At 39.5% G+C, this 17559-nt stretch overlaps 1 pseudogene; it reads left to right on the forward strand.

The window, feature by feature from the left end:
- The first annotated feature begins 15407 nt into the window (after positions 1-15407).
- LOC129075975 (cytohesin-2-like) lies at positions 15408-16064 on the forward strand (annotated as a pseudogene).
- The last annotated feature ends 1495 nt before the right edge of the window (positions 16065-17559 follow it).

A 17559-nucleotide genomic window follows, 5' to 3' on the forward strand; every position in this document is an offset into this window, starting at 1 on the left:
AACCACACATTGATGTTTCTCTCCCTCTCTTCCTTCTCTCTAAAAATAAATAAATAAATCTTTAAACAATTTTTTTAATTAAAAAGAGAATGGGAATGGGTGGTATGGAGGAGGATAGGTTTAACACTTCTTTGAGAATACCTTTCAGTATAGAACTGTAGTCATGCTTCATGTGTCCTTCACATTCCCCAAAATGATTCAAAGCAGTGAGAATGTGGAGGGAAATCAAAAGTGGAATACAAACAGTAACCAATGAACCTAACTATACTGTAAATAAAAAACAATCCCACAGCTTCGGGCCAAGATGGCGGCAGAGGTAAACATGGTACTCACCTCCACCCACAACCACATCAAAGTTACAACTAAATTACAGAGCATCATGCAGAATCATCTGAAATCTGGTTGAATGGAAAGTCCTACAACTAGAGAATTAAAGAAGAAGCCACATTGAAACTGGTAGGAGGGGCAGAGATATAAAACAGACTGGCCCCACAACCATGTGTGGCAGATAAAAATCAAGAGGGATACCTCAGCTGCAGAGGGGCCCTCTGAGGAGCGAGGGGTTCCAGCCCCACACTAGACCCCTCAGCCCAGGGTTCCAGTGCAAGGAAAAGAAGTTCCTATAACTTCTGGCTGTAAAAACCAGCACGGATTGAAGCAGAGGGAGATGGAGGGAGATGGAGTCCCAGACAGTTCCTCCTAATGGGCCCAGACATGAACTTAATCAGAATCACTCCAAGCTTCAGAACTGGGGCAGCAGCTTGAAAGGCACTGGAGACATGGAGAGGAAATGGTATGTCTGACATTAGAGTGAGAGCTGAGGGGGCAGTTTTCTCCCAGACAAAAGTGCTGACAAAGGTGATTGTTCCCTTGATGGTCCTATCCCACAGAGTTGACAGGCAGGTACCATACCTGAGACTCCATTAACCTGGCTTACACTGTTTGCCTTGCCCTGGTGGTTCCCTGAGGCTCCTCTCAAATCAAATTTTGGGTCCACCAAGCTGTTTCCAGTAGCTTTTCCATACAACTGGCCTGTCTTGGCTCATGCTTCATATTTTCCTAAAATCTCTCAAGCAACATCTGGCTTCTGCATGCCCTGGGCCTTTTGCTAAGTGGCCCCAGGTCCAGCACTAGCAGCAGCCAGCCTTGGTTCACAGCTTGACCTCACCTGGTCACCTCCAAGCCCAGCACAAAGAGCAGTCATCCGCAGATTGCTTTGTAGCTCATTCCAGGTGGCCCCAGGCAGAAGAGATGTCAGCTGACCTTGGCCTGCCCCTCCCAAGAGGCCCCAGAGCCAGTGCACACAGTGGAGGGCTCCAGACCACGTTGAAGCACCACCACCACCCAATAACTTCCACACAGAATACACTCAAGGGATAGACTCAGCAGGCACCAGAACCCTCCTGAAGTAAGTCCTACTGTGTGTGGTGGGCCCCTGCACAGGTGATCATGGTGGTCAGAGGTCGGTGGTTGCAGCAGCCAGTTCTTGCAGCTGATCAGCCTGGGGGTAAATCCTTCCCATTGAGTGCCAACAGCAATCAAGGCTCAACTACAAGAGGAGGATGTACACAGCCCACACAGGCTAGGGGTGCACATTAAGTGCCCAACTTGGGTGATCAGGGAGGCTGTGCCATTGGGCCCTATAGAACACTTACTAAGGCATCACTACCAAGTCCAGGAGACATAGTAGCTCTACCTAACTCATAGAAACAAACACAGGAAGGCTGTCAAAATAAGGAAAGAAAGAAATATCCCAAATGAAAACTCCAGAAAAGGAACTAAACAAAATAGAGACAAGCAATCTCCTAGATGCAGGGTTCAAAACACTGGTTATAAGGATACTCAATGAATTTAGTGAGAACTTCAACAGCATCAAAAAGTACCCGTTAGAAATGAAGGATACACTAACTGAAGTGAATAATTTATAGGTAATCAACAGTAGAGAAAATGAAGCTGAGAACCAAATCAGTGATTTGGAATACAGTCATACTTCAGTACTTACTAGCTTCAGAGCTTGTCAAATCCTGTATTGTCACATTTTGACAAGGAAAAATGTTTTACCACTTGGAACTTTCTTGCCACTTGGCGCCCCTCTCTCACAATGAAACAGAAGTTAGCACATCAGTCTCATGGTAGCTTGCGAACAGTTTGGTACTTGTCTGTTTCGGCACTCTTCATGAGTTCTGGAATGAATTAATGACAAGTACCAAGGTACCGCTGTGTAAGGAAGCAAAAAACAAAACAAAACAAAAAACACCCAGTCAGAACAGCAAAAAGAATCCAAAAAAATGAGGATAGTGTAAGGAGCCCCTGGGACAACTTCAAGCATACCAACATTCACATCATAGGGGTGCTGGAAGGAGAAGAGAGATGAGAAGAGAGAGAGGCCGAAAGCCTATTTGAAAAAAATGATGACAGAAAACTTCCCTTACTTGGTGAAGGAAATAGACATACAAGTCCCAGGAAACAGAGAGTCCCAAACAAGATGAACCCAAAGAGGCTGGCCCCAAGACACATCATAATTAAAATGCCAAAGTTAAAGACAAAGAGAATCTTTAAAGAAAGAGAAAAGCAGTTAGTTATCTATAAGGGAGTTCCCATAAGATTGTCAGTTGGTTTCTCAACAGAAATTTCACAGGCCATAGGGATTGGCAAGAAATATTCAAAGTGATGAAAACAAGGGACCTACAACCAAAATTATGCTACCCAGCAAAGCTATCATTTAGAATCAAAAGACGGACTAGCAAACGCTAGAAGAGTTCACCACCAACCAACCAGTTTTATATGAAATGTTAAAGGGCCTTCTTTATGAAGAAGAATAGAAGATAAACATATGAACCATAAAATGGCAATAAATACATATATATCCACAATTGGATCTAAAACACAAAATAAATGAACAAGCAGGACAGACTTATAGATACAGAGAACATTTTTACAGTTACCAGATGGGAGGAGACTTGGAGAGATGGGTGACATAGGTGAAGGGATTGAGAAGTACAAATTGGTTCTTATAGAATAGTCATGGAGATATAAAGTACAGCATAGGGAATTGTGTTGCGACCTTTCAAGATCAGACAGGTTCATGGGATTCACACAGATGGAAGAATATTCACGGAGGCGTGGGATGTCTGACATGCCTTTATTCAAGGGTGGGTGAATCCATGCATGCTGCAAGCTGTGTGTCCCATGTGTCACACTGCATGTCACCTATCCCTTCTCTCTTCTGTTTTCCATCTGGGAGCCCCTACCCCCTAATATACTGGATACAGACAAAGCCAGCAGGGAGCCAAAACAGGTTGTGTAAATAGCAAGATTCTGAGCATGTGAGCCCACCCAAGATTATGTAAGTACTTATCGGGCCCAGTCTCAAGGCTCTGAGAACACTACTTATCTTAGTTCCCCAGACACCTGGGTGAGGAAGCCAGATTGCCTTCATTTACCCTACAGGAATATAATTAATAATACTCTAATAACTATGTACGGTGTCAGATGGGTGCAAGATTTGTCAGTATGATCACATAGTAAGTTATATAGTGTAATCACTGGGGTATACACCTGAAACTAATAATGTATGTCAATTGTAATTGAAGAATTTAAAAAAGGATTTTAAAAAATCACTCAGAGTGATGAATACCCTAAGTAGCTTTAAAAAACAGTAACTTGTCTGGATACTGCAAGGTGAAGGACAAAAATAACTATTGGCTTGGCCAATAAGTTCATTTGTTTTTTTCCATATTCTGGCTCTAGTAGTGTTTAGTTGTCTTTAACTTCATCCAAAATAGTTTTATTAGATTGTATTGTGACAGCTGCCAGATCACTGTGCATTTAAAAATTTTTATTAAAATTTGTGAATTTTCGTGCCGCCATCTTAATACTGAAGATGGAGAAAATAAGCAACATTTTCAGCATATTATACTTTATTATTTCAAGAAATGTAAAACTGCAACTGAAAAACACAAAAAAAGATTTGTGCAGTGTGTAGAGGATTGAACATGTCAAAAGTGGTTTGCTAAATTTTGTGCTGGAGATTTCTTCCTGGACAATGCTCCATGGTCAGGTAGACCAGTTGAAGTTGATAGTGATCAAATTGAGACATTAATTGAGAATAATCAATGTTTTACCATGGGAGAGATAACTGACATACTCAAAATATCCAAATCAAGCATCGAAAATCATTTGCACCAGCTTGGTTATTTTAATTGCTTTGATATTTAAGTTCCACATAAGTTAAGTGAAAAGAACTTTCTTGACCATATTTCCACTTGCAATTCTCTACTTAACATAACAAAAACCTTCTGTTTTTATAAACAAATGTAATGGGAGATGAAAAGTGGATACTTTGCAATAATGTGGAACAGAAGAGATTGTGGGGCAAATAAATGAACCACTAACCACACCAAAGGTCAGTCTTCATCCAAACAAGGTGATGTAGCATTTATGGTGAGACTAGAAAGGAGTCCTCTATTATGACCTCCTTCCAGAAAAAACAAACTATTAATTCCAACAAGTGCTGCTCTCAAATACACTAACTGAAAGCAGCACTTGATGAAAATCATCTGGAAGTTAACGGAAAATGTACAAACTTCCATCAGGATAACACAAGACTGCATGTTTCTTTGATGACCAGGCAAAAACTTACAGCTGGGCTGGGAAGTTTTGACTCATCTGCCATATTCACCAGACATTGAATCTTTGGATTTCCTTTTATTTCGGTCTGTACAAAAATCTCTTAATGGAAAAAATTTCAGTTCCCTGGAAGACTGCAAAAGGCACCTGGAATAGTTTTTTGCTCAAAAAGATAAAAAGTTTTTGGAAGATGGAATTATGAAATTGCCTGAAAGATGGTAGAAGATAGAAAAAACAGTGAGTATGTTGTTCAATGAAGTTACTGGTGAAAATGAAAAATGTGCCTTTTGCTTTTACTTTAATGAATGTTTTGGCCAACCCAATATATAAATGCTGGAATATAGTTAGTAAACATATCTTCAACACAAATATGGATTAGCAATTCTGACACTAGTTTATGTGTATACTAGAACTGAATAAGTAAAAATATTGTTTAAAAAGAAAAATGAAACTTATGAAGTTTACTTTGGCTTTCATCTCTAAGGAAGCATCCTCCTTAGAGGATGACCCTTCTGCCTGTGTTCTTTTAAATTTTTTTCATTTTTTAAACTGAATGTATGGGGGTGTCAATACTTAATAAAACCATATAGATTTTGGCCCTGGCCAGGTAGCTCAGTTGGTTAGAACATCATCTGGATACACCAAGGTTGTGGGTTCAATCCCCAGTCAGGGCATATATAAGAATCAGCCAATGAATGCATAAATCAGTAGAACAACAAATTGATGCCTCCCCTTTCTCTCTCTCCTTTCCTCTCTCTCTCTCAAATCAACTAAAAGAATTAAGCTGCTCTCTCTCTCTCTGAAGCACTCCTGTGCCTTTCCCTACCCTCCTTCTCCCAGGTGCATTTTCTTTGCCTGTCTCTCCTAAGCTCCAAGGGCCCTTCTTTTGTCTCTGTAACTTGTTTCCTGAGCCCATTTCCCCTACTGCTCACTTTTACCTCTGTGACTTCCTATTATTTTATTTACTCTTATTAGAGAGAGGTGAAGGGAGGAAAAAAGAGAGGGAGTGAAACAGCAATATACGAGATATACATGGGTTGATTGCCTCCTGCATGCCCCCATCTGAGGACTTGACCTACAGGCATGTACCCTGACTGGGGACTGAACTGGCAACCTTTCTATTTGCAGGCTAGCACTCAATCCACTGAGCAACACCAGCCAGGGCTCTGTGACTTTCTAAATAAGCTTTCTCTTACAGCTGGAAAAATTTTTTTTAAACCATACAGGCTTTCAAGTGTTCAGCTCTATAATGCATCATCTGCATACTGCATCATGTGCTCACAACCCAAAGTCAAGTCTCTTTCCACCACCATTTATCCCCTCTTTGCCCCTTTGCCCTCTTCTACCTCCCTACAACCCACTTTCTATCTAGCCATCACTGTAATGTTGTCTGTGTCTGTTTTTTTTCTTAATCCTTTCATCTTTTTCAGCCAGGCCCCACCCCCTCTCCTTTGACAGCTGTCAGTCTGTTCTCTATATCTCTGTTTCTATTTTGTTTGTTAGTTTATTTTGTTCATTAGATTGCACATATAAGTGAAATCATATCATATTTGTCTTCTCTGACTGGCTTATTTCACTTAGCATAATACTCTCCATGTCTATCCATGCTGTCACAAAAAGTAAGATTTACTTCTTTTTTTACATCTTAGTAGTATTCTGTTGGGTAAATGTACCACAGCTTTTTTATCCACTCATCTACTGATGGGCACTTGGGTTGTTTTGAAATCTTGGCTATTGCAAATAATGCTGCAATGAACATAAGGGTGCATATATTCTTTTGAATTAATGTTTTGGTTTTTATCGGATTATATTCCCAGACGTGGAATCACTGGGTCCTAAGGCAGTTCCATTTTATTTTTTGAGGGAACTTCATACTGTTTTCCACAGAGGCTGCACCAACCTGCATTCCCACCAACAGTACATGAGGGTTCTCTTTTCTCCATGTCCTTGCCACCACTTGTTGTGTGTTGATTTCTTGATGACAGCTATTCTGACAGGCTTGGGTGATATCTTATTGTTGTTTTAATGTGTATTTCTCTGATGATTTGTGATGCTGCCTGTGTTGTTGTTGTTGTTCTTCTTCTTAGAGAGAGAGAGAGAGAGAGAGAGAGGAAGGGACAGAGAGAGAAACATAAATTTGTTTTTTCACTTACTTATGCATTCATTGGTTGATTCTTGTATGTGCCCTGACCAGGGAATCCAGCCTGCAACCTTAGCAGATGAGGACAATACTCTAACCTACTGAGCTACTGGCCAGGGCACTGCTTGTGCTCTTGACCTCATTGTCTTTTGTTTTTTGCAGGACGATGCATTTTCAGCTTGTTCCTTTAACCTTTACATTCTGCCTACAAATGTGCGTGTGAGTCCTCTCACACGCACTCCAACCAGGGAGCAACCCGCAAATCAGGTATGTGCCCCGAAGGGGAACCCAACCAGCGGCTTTTCACTTTGTGGGATGATGCTTAACCAACTGTGCCATGCCGGTCAGGAAGAGATGTCACTTATTTTTTATTGTTTATGCTGTTACATTTGTCTCAATTTTTCGCCCTTTGCTCCCTCCCCCCAGTCCCTCTTTCCTACAGTCAATCCCCACACTATTGTTCATGTCCATGAATGATATGTGAAATGTCATTTTAATAATGTGATGTAAAATAATGAGAAAAGTGAACTTTGATATATTCCAAAAATATATAGAAAAAAACAAAAATATAAATGTTTTCCTTATGACTCAGCAATTCCGCTTCTGGGTTTTATATGAAGAAACCCAAAACACTAGTTGAAAAGAATATATGAACCCCTATGTTAACTGCAGCATTATTTACAATAACCAAGATATGGAAGCAGTCCAAGTGCCCATCAATAGACAAGTGGATAAAAAGCTATGATACATATATAAAATGGAATATTACTAAGACACCAAAAGAACAAAATCTTATCATTTGCCACAGCATAGAAAGACCTAGAGGATATTATGCTCAGTGAAATATGTCAGTCAGAGAAAGATAAATACCATATGGTTTTACTACATGTGGAATTTAAAGAACAAAATAAATAAACAAACAAAATTAAAACAGACTCACGGACACAGAAACAGGACTGGTGATTGCCAGAGGGGAGCGGGATCAGGGGTCTGGGTAAAAAAGGTGAAGGGATTATGAAGTACAAATTGGTAATTACAGAATAGTCACAGAGATGTAAAGTACAGGATAGGGAATATAGTCAATATTATTGAGATAATTATGTATGATGCCAGGTGAGAATATCAGGGGAACACTTTGTAATGATTGCCTAATCAAGATGATGTGCACCTGAAATCGATACAACATAATATTGAAAATAAACTAATTGAAAAATTAAAAAATACAAAAAAAGATTTCCTCAGATAAGTTTTAAGCTGTATTTGAAGCTTTAACTTCCATTACATGGACAATTGGGAATTGACTGCACTTCCAAATGCAGCTCCAGAGAACCTTGGTATTTTGAAATATTGTCCATTGAGTAAGGTTTCTAACTCTTATGGGAAGGAAACAGTCTCTTTAAATTTTAAAGCCAAATTCAAAGAGTAAGATGTTCATGTGTGAGAACCTATTCTCCTGTTTGGCTCAGGTCCAACAGATGGAGTATTGAACAAATAAGACACATTCATGTTTTCTTAAATGTGGTCAGAAAAAAAAAGAAAGATCTTTGTACCTGGTTTTCTTTTCTTTGTGCTAGTTCTTGGTGGAAAATCTATAGTTGGATAAGTCAAACCCAAATCAGCCACATATTTTCTTTTACTACTTTGAGCTCTTTGTAGCCATCTCAACAACAGTCATTTCCTTTCCTAAAGACATCTCCCAAGGATGTGGCCATTTTATCTAAATGTTTCTGGCTCATCATATTTTTTTATAATATATATTTTATGATTATGCTATTACAGTTGTCCCATTTTTTTCCTCCCCTTTATTCCCCTCTAACCTACACCACCCCACCCTCCAAAAGCCCCCTTCTTAGCTCATGTCCATGGGTTGTACGTATTAGTTCTTTGGCTTCTCCATTTCCTGTACTATTCTTAACCACCCCCTGCCTATTTTGTACCTACTATTTATGCTGCTTATTCCCTCTACCTTTTCCCCTATTCGTCCCCCTCCCCCTCCTCTGTTGTACTGTTCATAGTTTTTGATCTTCTTTTTCTTAGATAAGTCCTTTTAACATTTCATATAATAAGGGTTTGGTGGTGATGAACTCCTTTAACTTTATGTCATCTGGGAAGCACTTTATCTGCCCTTCCATTCTAAATGATAACTGCTGGGTAGAGTAATCTTGGATGTAGGTCCTTGCTTTTCATGACTTTGAAAACTTCTTGCCAGCCCCTTCTTGGCTGCAAAGTTTCTTTTGGGAAGTTAGCTGACAGTCTTATGGGAACTCCTTTGTAGGTAACTGTCTCCTTTTCTCTTGCTGCTTTTTAAATTTTCTCTTTATCTTTAATCTTGAGTAATGTAATGATGATGTGCCTTGATACTTCATCCAACTTCCTTGCTTCCTTGGATCCAACTTCTTTGGGACTCTCTGAGCTGCCTGTATCTCTTGGAGATCTCTTTCCCTGAGATTTCCCTGAGATTTTCTCTTTGGCCAGATTGGGGAAGTTCTCCATTATTTTTTCAAATAAGTTTTCAATTTCTTGCTCTTCCTCTTCTCCTTCTGGCACCCCTATGATTCAGATGTTGGGAAATTTAAAGTTGTCCCAGAGGTTCCTAAGCCTCTCCTCATTTTTTTAAATTCTTGTTTCTTCATTCTGTTCTGACTGAATGTTTATTTCTTCCTTCTGCTCCAAATCACTGATTTGAGCCCCAGTTTCCTTCCCTTCACTGTTGGTTCCCTGTATATTTTTCTTTATTTCACTTTGCGTAGTCTTCGCTTTTTCCTCCATTTTGCGACCATACTCAACCAATTCAGTAAGCATCCTGATTACCAGTGTTTTGAACTTTGCCTCTGATAGGTTGGCTATCTGTTCATCGCTTAGTTCTATTTTTGGAGCTTTGACCTGTTCTTTCATTTGGGCCATATTTCTTTGTCTCAGCGCACCTGTTATGTTGGAAGGGGCGGAGCCTTAGGTATCCACCAGGGCGGGCAATCCAGGTCACTGTGTTCTGATGCTGTCTGTGGGGGAACAATGCCACTTGCTTGGCTGTTGGCCAGCTTTCAGTCACTTCCCCCATTATCCACAAGAAAATTGGGCTCTTCTGGTGCTGATTCCTGGGTGAGTGGGTTTGTGTACATTCTAGGACCCCATGCCTTTCCAATGGGCTCTCCTGTGAGGCTGGAAGTTTCTCCTGCTGCTGCAACCCCCATAGGTTTTTACCTCCAGAGGTTCTAAGGCTTTTTTTCCCCACACTGCAACCCTGGGCTTTGTGGTCTGACTTGCTCCCCAACTGTTCCTCACGGTTTATCCACACACAAATGTGAGACCTGGTCTGCCAGCCACCACCTTGCCAAGCATCTTCTCTGCCCCTCCTAACAGTCTGGATGAATGTTTCTTCTTTAACTCCTTGGCTGTCAGACTTCCATACAGTTCGATTTTCTGGCAGTTCTGGTTAATTTTTGTCTTTAAATTTGGTGTCCTTCTTTTGGTTGTGCAAGGAGGCAAAGCATATCTACCTACACCTCCATCTTGGCCAGAAGTTGGCCCATCATATTTCAATTAATCTTTGCTACATAACAAACACCATGATACCTAAAAGCTTAAAACAGCAATTTTTTATTTCTTACTATTTATTTTTTATGTGGGTTGGCTGGCTATGCCATGTGGTTTTCCTGCTCCATGTGCTATCCCCTAGGGTCACTCATGTGACAATCTTCTGGAGGCTTGACTGAGTCTAGATGATCCAAGATGGTCTCGCACATTGGTCAATTGGTGCCCGCTGTTAGCTGGAGATTTTCTTTCCATATTAGCTCTCTAGCAGGATAGCTGGGCTTTTCTACAAGGTTCCAAGAGAATGGAAAGTAGAAGGCTGCCAAGTCCCTTGAGTCCTAAGTCCCAAACTGCCAGTTTTATTTCCATTACATTCTCATATTAAAGCAAGTAGAGAGACCAGTTCAGATGCAAGAGGTGGGGAAATAGATGCCACCTCCTTTTTATTAAGTATATTTTATTGATTATGCTATTGCAGTTGTCCCATTTTTTACCACTTTGTACCCCTCAGCCTGGTATGCCCATTGCCTCCAGCAATCCCCCCCTCAGTTCATGTCCATGAGTCGTACATATAAGGTCTTTGGCTTCTTTATTTCCTATACTATTCTTAACCTCCCCCTGTCTATTTTGTACCTACAAATTATGCTTCCTATTCCCTATACCTTTCCCCCCATTCTCCCTGTTCCTCCTCCCTGCTGGTAACCCTTCATGTGATCTCCATTTTTGATTCTGTTCCTGTTCTAATTGTTTGCTTAGTTTGTTTTTGTTCTTTTAGTTTCAGTCTTTGATAATTGTGAGTTTGTTGTCATTTTACTGTTCATAGTTTTGATCTTCTTTTTCTTAAATAAGTCCCTGTAACATTTCATATAATAAGAGCTTGGTGATGATGAACTACTTTAGCTTTACCTTGTCTTGGAAGCACTTTATCTGCCCCTCAATTCTAAATGATAGCTTTGCTGGAGAGTAATCTTGGATGTAGGTACTTGCTTTTCATGTCTTTGAATACTTTATGTCAGTACTTTCTTGTCTGAAGAGTTTCTTTTGAGAAATCAGCTGATAGTCTTATGGGAACTCCTTTGTGGGTAACTCTCTTCTTTTCTTTTGCTGCTTTTAAGAGTCTCTCTTTATCTTTAATCTTTGGCATTTTAATTTATGATGTGTCTTGGTGTAGCCCTCTGTGGGGCCAACTTGTTTGGGACTCTCTGTGCTTCCTGGACTTGTATGTCTATTTCCTTTGACAAATTGGGGAAGTTTTCTTTCATTATTTTTCAATTAAATTTTGAATTTTTTACTCTTCTTCTTCTCCTTCTGGCATCCCTATGATTTGGATGTTGGCACATTTAAAGTTGTCCAAGAGGTTCCTAAGAGTCTCCTCATTTTTAAAAATTCTTGTTTCTTTTTCTGTTCTGGGTAAATGTTTATTTCTTCCTTTTGTTCCAAATCGTTGATCTGAATCCTGGCTTCCTTCCCTTCACTGTTGGTTCTGTGTATATTTTTTCTTTATTTCAGTTTGTATAGCCTTCACTTCTTCCTTATTTTGTGGCCAATCATTTATTTTGTACTCAATCATTTCTCTGAGCATCCTCATCACCAGTGTTTTGAACTGTGCATCTGATAGGGTGGCTGTCTCCATGTCACTTAGTTGTTTTTTTTTTCTGTCCTTTGATCTGCTCTTTAATTTGGGTCATATTTCTTTATCTTCTAATTTTGGCAGCCTCCCTGTGTTTCTGTGTATTTGGTAGAGCTGCTTTGACTCTCCATGTTGGTGCACTTGTTATGCTGTAACCGGCGGAGCCTTAGGTATTCACCAGGGTGGGGCAACCCACTTCACTGCACTGTGGCACTGTATTGGGGGAGGAATCAGAGAAGGAACAATGCCGCTTGCTTGGCTCTTGCCCCACTTCCAGTCACTTCCCCTACATCCCCTTAGCGACTGGCACCCTTTAGTTGTTGCCTTGGTGCTGATTCCCCAAGTGGGTGGGCTTGTGTACATTCTAGGAACCTGTGAGCCCTTTAAACAGATTCTCCTAAGAGACCCCCAGTTTCATCCACCACCCCAACCCCCATTGGTTTTTATAGCCAGAGGTTATGAGGCTTTATTTCCCAGTGCTGGAACCCTGGGCTGCGCAGTCTGGCCTGGCACTGTGATGCCTTGCTCTCCAGTTGTCCCTCTTGGTTTTTATCTGCTGCATTTGAATGTGGGACTGTCCCACATTCTGCTGGCCATCCTGCCTCATGGTACCACACCGTGTCCTCTTTGCTCTGGCTCCCCATTTCAGCCCCTCCTACCCATCTGGATGAATGTTTCTTCTTTAAATTCTTTGTTGTTGTACTTCCATACAGTTAGATTTTCTGGCAGTTCTGGTGGCTTTTTGTTTTCAGATTGGTTGTTATCCTTCTTACGATTGTGTGAGGAAGCAAAGTGTGTCTACCTACGCCTCCACCTTGGCTGGAAGTTATAGATGCTACCTCTTGATGAGAAGAGCAGCAAGCATGTATAGGAACAACAGGAACAATTGGTAGCTCTTTTCAGTAAATCTACTACATATGAGGAAAAAGATAACTAAAAAGAGGGAAATGAGGAGAAACATGAAATGAGAGGGAAAAAACAATGTAGGTACAGTTCTACAATGCTTTTTTGAGTTAATTTTTGAAATTCAGGAAAACTAGCTAAGGTTTATGTATGTTTGCTTTTTAAAAGATTTCATTTATTTACTTTTAGGGAGGGGAAGGTTGGGAGAGAGGGAAAGAAACATTGATGTGTGAGAGATACATTGATTGGTTGCCTCTCACATGCCCCCAACTGGGGATCTGGCTTGCAACCTAGGCATGTGCCCTGACTGGGAATCAAACCAACAACTTTTCAGTTCACAGGCCAGTGACCAACCCACTGAGCCACACCAGCCAGGGAATTTGTTAAAAATTTTTTTTAATTTAAATTTTATTTTTCAATTACAATTTTCATTCAATATTATTTTGTATTAGTTTCAGGTGTATGTATTATGTTTGTTTTAATAAGGGAGGCAACAGCATTTATAAATGTATTATGTATATACAATTTATATTTATTACATATTTTATATATATCATATATATAATTCATATAGCTTATATATTTATTTTGACTGTTGTGTTTATCATATAGGTTCTCAAGAACAACTGCTGGCCCTGGCTGGGTAGCTCAGTTGGTTAGAGCATTGTCCTGATATGCCAAGGTTGCTGGTTTAATCCCTGGTCAGGACACAAACAAGGAAAAAAGCAGTGAGCCCTGGCCGGGTGGCTCAGTTGGTTGGAGCATCATCCTGTACACCAAAATGTTGTGGGTTTGATTCCTAGTCTGGGCACATACCTAGGTTGTGGGTTTGATCCCCAGGTGGGGCACCTGAGGGATGCAACCCACTGATATTTCTCTCTCACATGGATGTTTTTTTCTCCCTTCCTCTTTCTCTAACATCAATAAAACATATCCTTGGGTGTGGATTAAAAGCAAAACAAACAACCGATGAATGCATAAATAAACAGAACAACAAATTGATGTTTCTCTCTCTCCCTTCCTTTCTGTCTACAATCAATAAATAAAATTTTTTTTAAAAAGAATAATGGCTGCTGATTTACTGACAATGAAGGCCACACCTACCTATCCCATCTATCTGCCTGGCTGGCAGGAAAGGAAAAGAACTTGCATGTCGGAGAAGGAAGAAGCTGAGTGGAACTTGGTTTTTAAGTAAAAACCATGCTGGTCCAAGGTGTTCTGCAGGCTATAAAATGCCGTTTAAGCACAGTGCCATTTTTTCTGTTCAAGTGATGTTAATTATTGGAATGAACAATTTTTAAATAAAGTTTTAAAGCCTGAAAAAAAGAGAACAGCTTGACTGTAAATTCTTTACCACGACTTGGACAGTTACCTAATTTCTCTAAGCCTTAGTTTCCTCACTTTAAAATGGGCTTAAAAGCAATACTAACTTAATTGGATTATTGTGGGGATTAAATAAGGTAATATATTTAGCATACTGTGTGGAAGATAGTAAACACTGTATTATTATTAAATCTATTAAATCTGTCCTCATTTGATAATCTTCCACTGGAATAACATAGGTGAGCGTTACAGCCCCAGTAGCAGTCTAAGGTAATTATTCTGACCTTCTGGGTTAAGAACCCCATAACTTACTTTGCTTTTCCCCCCTAATTTGAAGACAAGCAAAGAGAATATCAAGTGTAATGTTCACAATAGATGAACATTAGAGGTCACCTAACCTTCCATGTAATGGACAAATCCTCAAAGGTTCTCCACAGAATCTAACCTCTATTTGAGGTATTATTACCCAATAATGATACCTAAAATTTGTAGACTATTATAGAGTTTATAATGCCTTTTCATATCCATTAGTTAATTCTTACCATTCTATGCAGTATTATATCCTCATTTTACACTTAAGGACATTGAGTCTCAAGGAGATCAAATTACATTCATATCTAATATCACATAGCTATTAAGTGGCAGAATTGGTATTTGAATCCAGTGTTACAATATCTATAATTTAGTTTAAAAATTTCAGTAGAGAGAGTAAAATATTACAAGCATGTTAAATTCAAAATATACTCTATGTGCAACTAGCATTCTAAATGGGAATTCACATTCTAAAGGGATTACCAGGAGCACTTCAGCTGTCTAAACTCTGATTAACATTAGATATTTTGCTTATTAAGCTAATGAATGTCAGAAATTATATGGGAAACATTAATGAATTGTTTATTGTTAGTGGTTGTTAGAAATGGGCTGTCATGATTGAAAATAGTCGTGTTGTGGATTGGCTAAAATAATTAAAATGCTCTCCATGCTTACATGAATTGGTAATGGCATATGAAATGATATAAACACTTCAGTTAAAATTTATCAAGGTCTATCTATAGCTTATCTCCTTAGGGATGAAAACTGACACTCCACATCTAAGAGGTTCAATGTCTTGGCATTACCTGGAAGGATTTGTGCTTGCCTGATGCCAACTCTAAGGGTAATAAAATCCTGATTTTTGTAGTACTATTGCATTTTTTTAAGTGAGAAAGCTTATTTAGAAAGTCACAAGTAGAAGAAATGAGCCACAGAAGAATGAGTTATGAAGGCAAAAAAGAGAAGGGCCTTTGGAGCTTAGGAGAGGTACAGGGCAAAAACCTGAACAAGACAGCTAGCTATAGGGACTACCTGGGGAAGAGGGAAGAGTTGAGTCTGGCAGCGCTCCACACCTTTGTGGATCTGCAAGGGCTCACCAACCTCAACCTGGTGCAGGCCCTCAGGCAGTTTCTGTGGAGCTTCTTGCATCCCCAGAGTGGCTCATAAGATTGATGGGATGATGGAAGCCTTCTCCCAGCGATACTACTGCCTGTGCAGTTCCGGAGTTTTCCAGTCCTTCGTGGCGATTTTGTTGAATACCAGCCTTTACAGTCCCAACGTCTGGGACTAGCGAGGCCTGGAGACTGTGGCCTTGAACCTGGGCATCAACGAGGACAAGATCTGCTGAGGAGCTGCTCTGGAACATGAGCCCTTCAGGATTTCTGAGGATCATGGGAGTGATCTGACCCACACTTTCTTCAACCTGGACCAGGAGGGGCTGGTTCCTCACAGACAACTGCCTCTATTTTGATTACATGACAAACAGACAAGGTGCCTGGAGGAATCATCTCCTTGTAGAATCTGAGCATTTGAGAAGTGGAGGGCTGCTGGAAACCAAACTACTTTGAGCTTTACATCTCCAATGACAAGGAGTAGCTCATCAAAGGCAGAGGCAGATGGCCAGGTGGTTGAGGAGAACCATGTGGTGTGCTGGATATCTGCCCCCAAGCAGGGGGAAAGGATGAGTAGTTTATGTCCATCCAGGCAGCTGTGAGTGAGCATGGGGCCCCTTCTACGGGATGTTGATGGCAAGGAAGAAGTGGATTTATGTCAAGAAGAAGCAGAAGCATACCTGGTCCCTTGCCCCCAATTACTTATTACAGAGCTGGCCCACCTTAGTGGCAGAACTCCTGCACTCAGTGGCTGCAGGTACTGCTTCCCTCTTTGGAAAATTCACCACCCCCAGCACCTTTCTTGTTATTTGTAATCAATAACACCCTGTTTATAATCATTCATTATTTAACCACTAAAAAGAAAAGTAGGAGAGTTTCTACTTGATGGGGCACTTATTCTAAAAAATAAACATTAACAAAGTGAATACATCAATGTACAAAAGAATAATACTATGCAACTAAGTAAAGATAATTTTTGGAATGCAGGGTGGTTTAATATTAAGAAAGTCATTATAATTTATTATGATCATATAATATTGGGATTATATTATTAGTAAATGCTGAAAAACTTTTTGATAAAAGTCAGCATTTATATATAACAATATAAATAATAATAATAAGTCTAAGTAAATAAGAATTCAAGTAAACAACTTAAATGTAATAAAGGCTATGTATCCAAACAAATAACAAATATTATCCTAAATGGTAAAATACTATAGCACTTCAGTTACAATCAGAAACTAATAGGGATGGCTCAATACCATTTATTATTTTGTATTTAAATTTTTAATTTTTATTAAAATTATGCATGCACATGGTTTAAAGAGTCATTTAATTCTATAACACAAATTACAAAAAACTAACAATTCCCAGGCCCCTTACTGCCCATTTCCTCTTTCTCAGAGACAACCTCTTATAAGTGAAAACATGTAGAAATCAATACCTTGTCTCTATTTTTGCAATAGGCACCTAGAGGACCAAACAAAAATATCCCATCCCCAGTAGTGCCAAACATATAAAATACTTAGAAGGTAACAAGAAAGGTCACAGAAACCAAATAAGTATGTTTATTATACCATTATTCATGATGGCAAAAACCTGGACACAATGTGAATGTCATCAACAGTGATGGTTGAATAATTATGCCACGATCCCACCATCATTATGTACCTAACAAAAAGTTAGACCAGTTGCTTTCGATAGATTTCTATGAAGTATGGTTGAATGCAGAGAAATGTTTAAGACTCTATTTTTATAAAGCAATTATTCAAGAAATCTCTGTGTGCACTGAAAAACAATGAAACTTTTTATAATAATATTTTTGCATGTGCATAAAATGATATATATGGAAAGTAAAATAGATAAAAAACAATTTTAACATGTTCAGGATAAAAAAAAGTCTTGGCCAAGTTTGTTGCTTTCTGTGACTAATTTTTCATCATAAGGGAAGGGTGTTAGAAAAAAAAAGGTAACATTAC

This window comes from Pteronotus mesoamericanus, unplaced genomic scaffold, assembly GCF_021234165.1.
Source record: "Pteronotus mesoamericanus isolate MK-2021 breed Mesoamerican mustached bat unplaced genomic scaffold, CSHL_Meso_final contig_56, whole genome shotgun sequence".
NCBI lineage: Eukaryota > Metazoa > Chordata > Mammalia > Chiroptera > Mormoopidae > Pteronotus > Pteronotus mesoamericanus.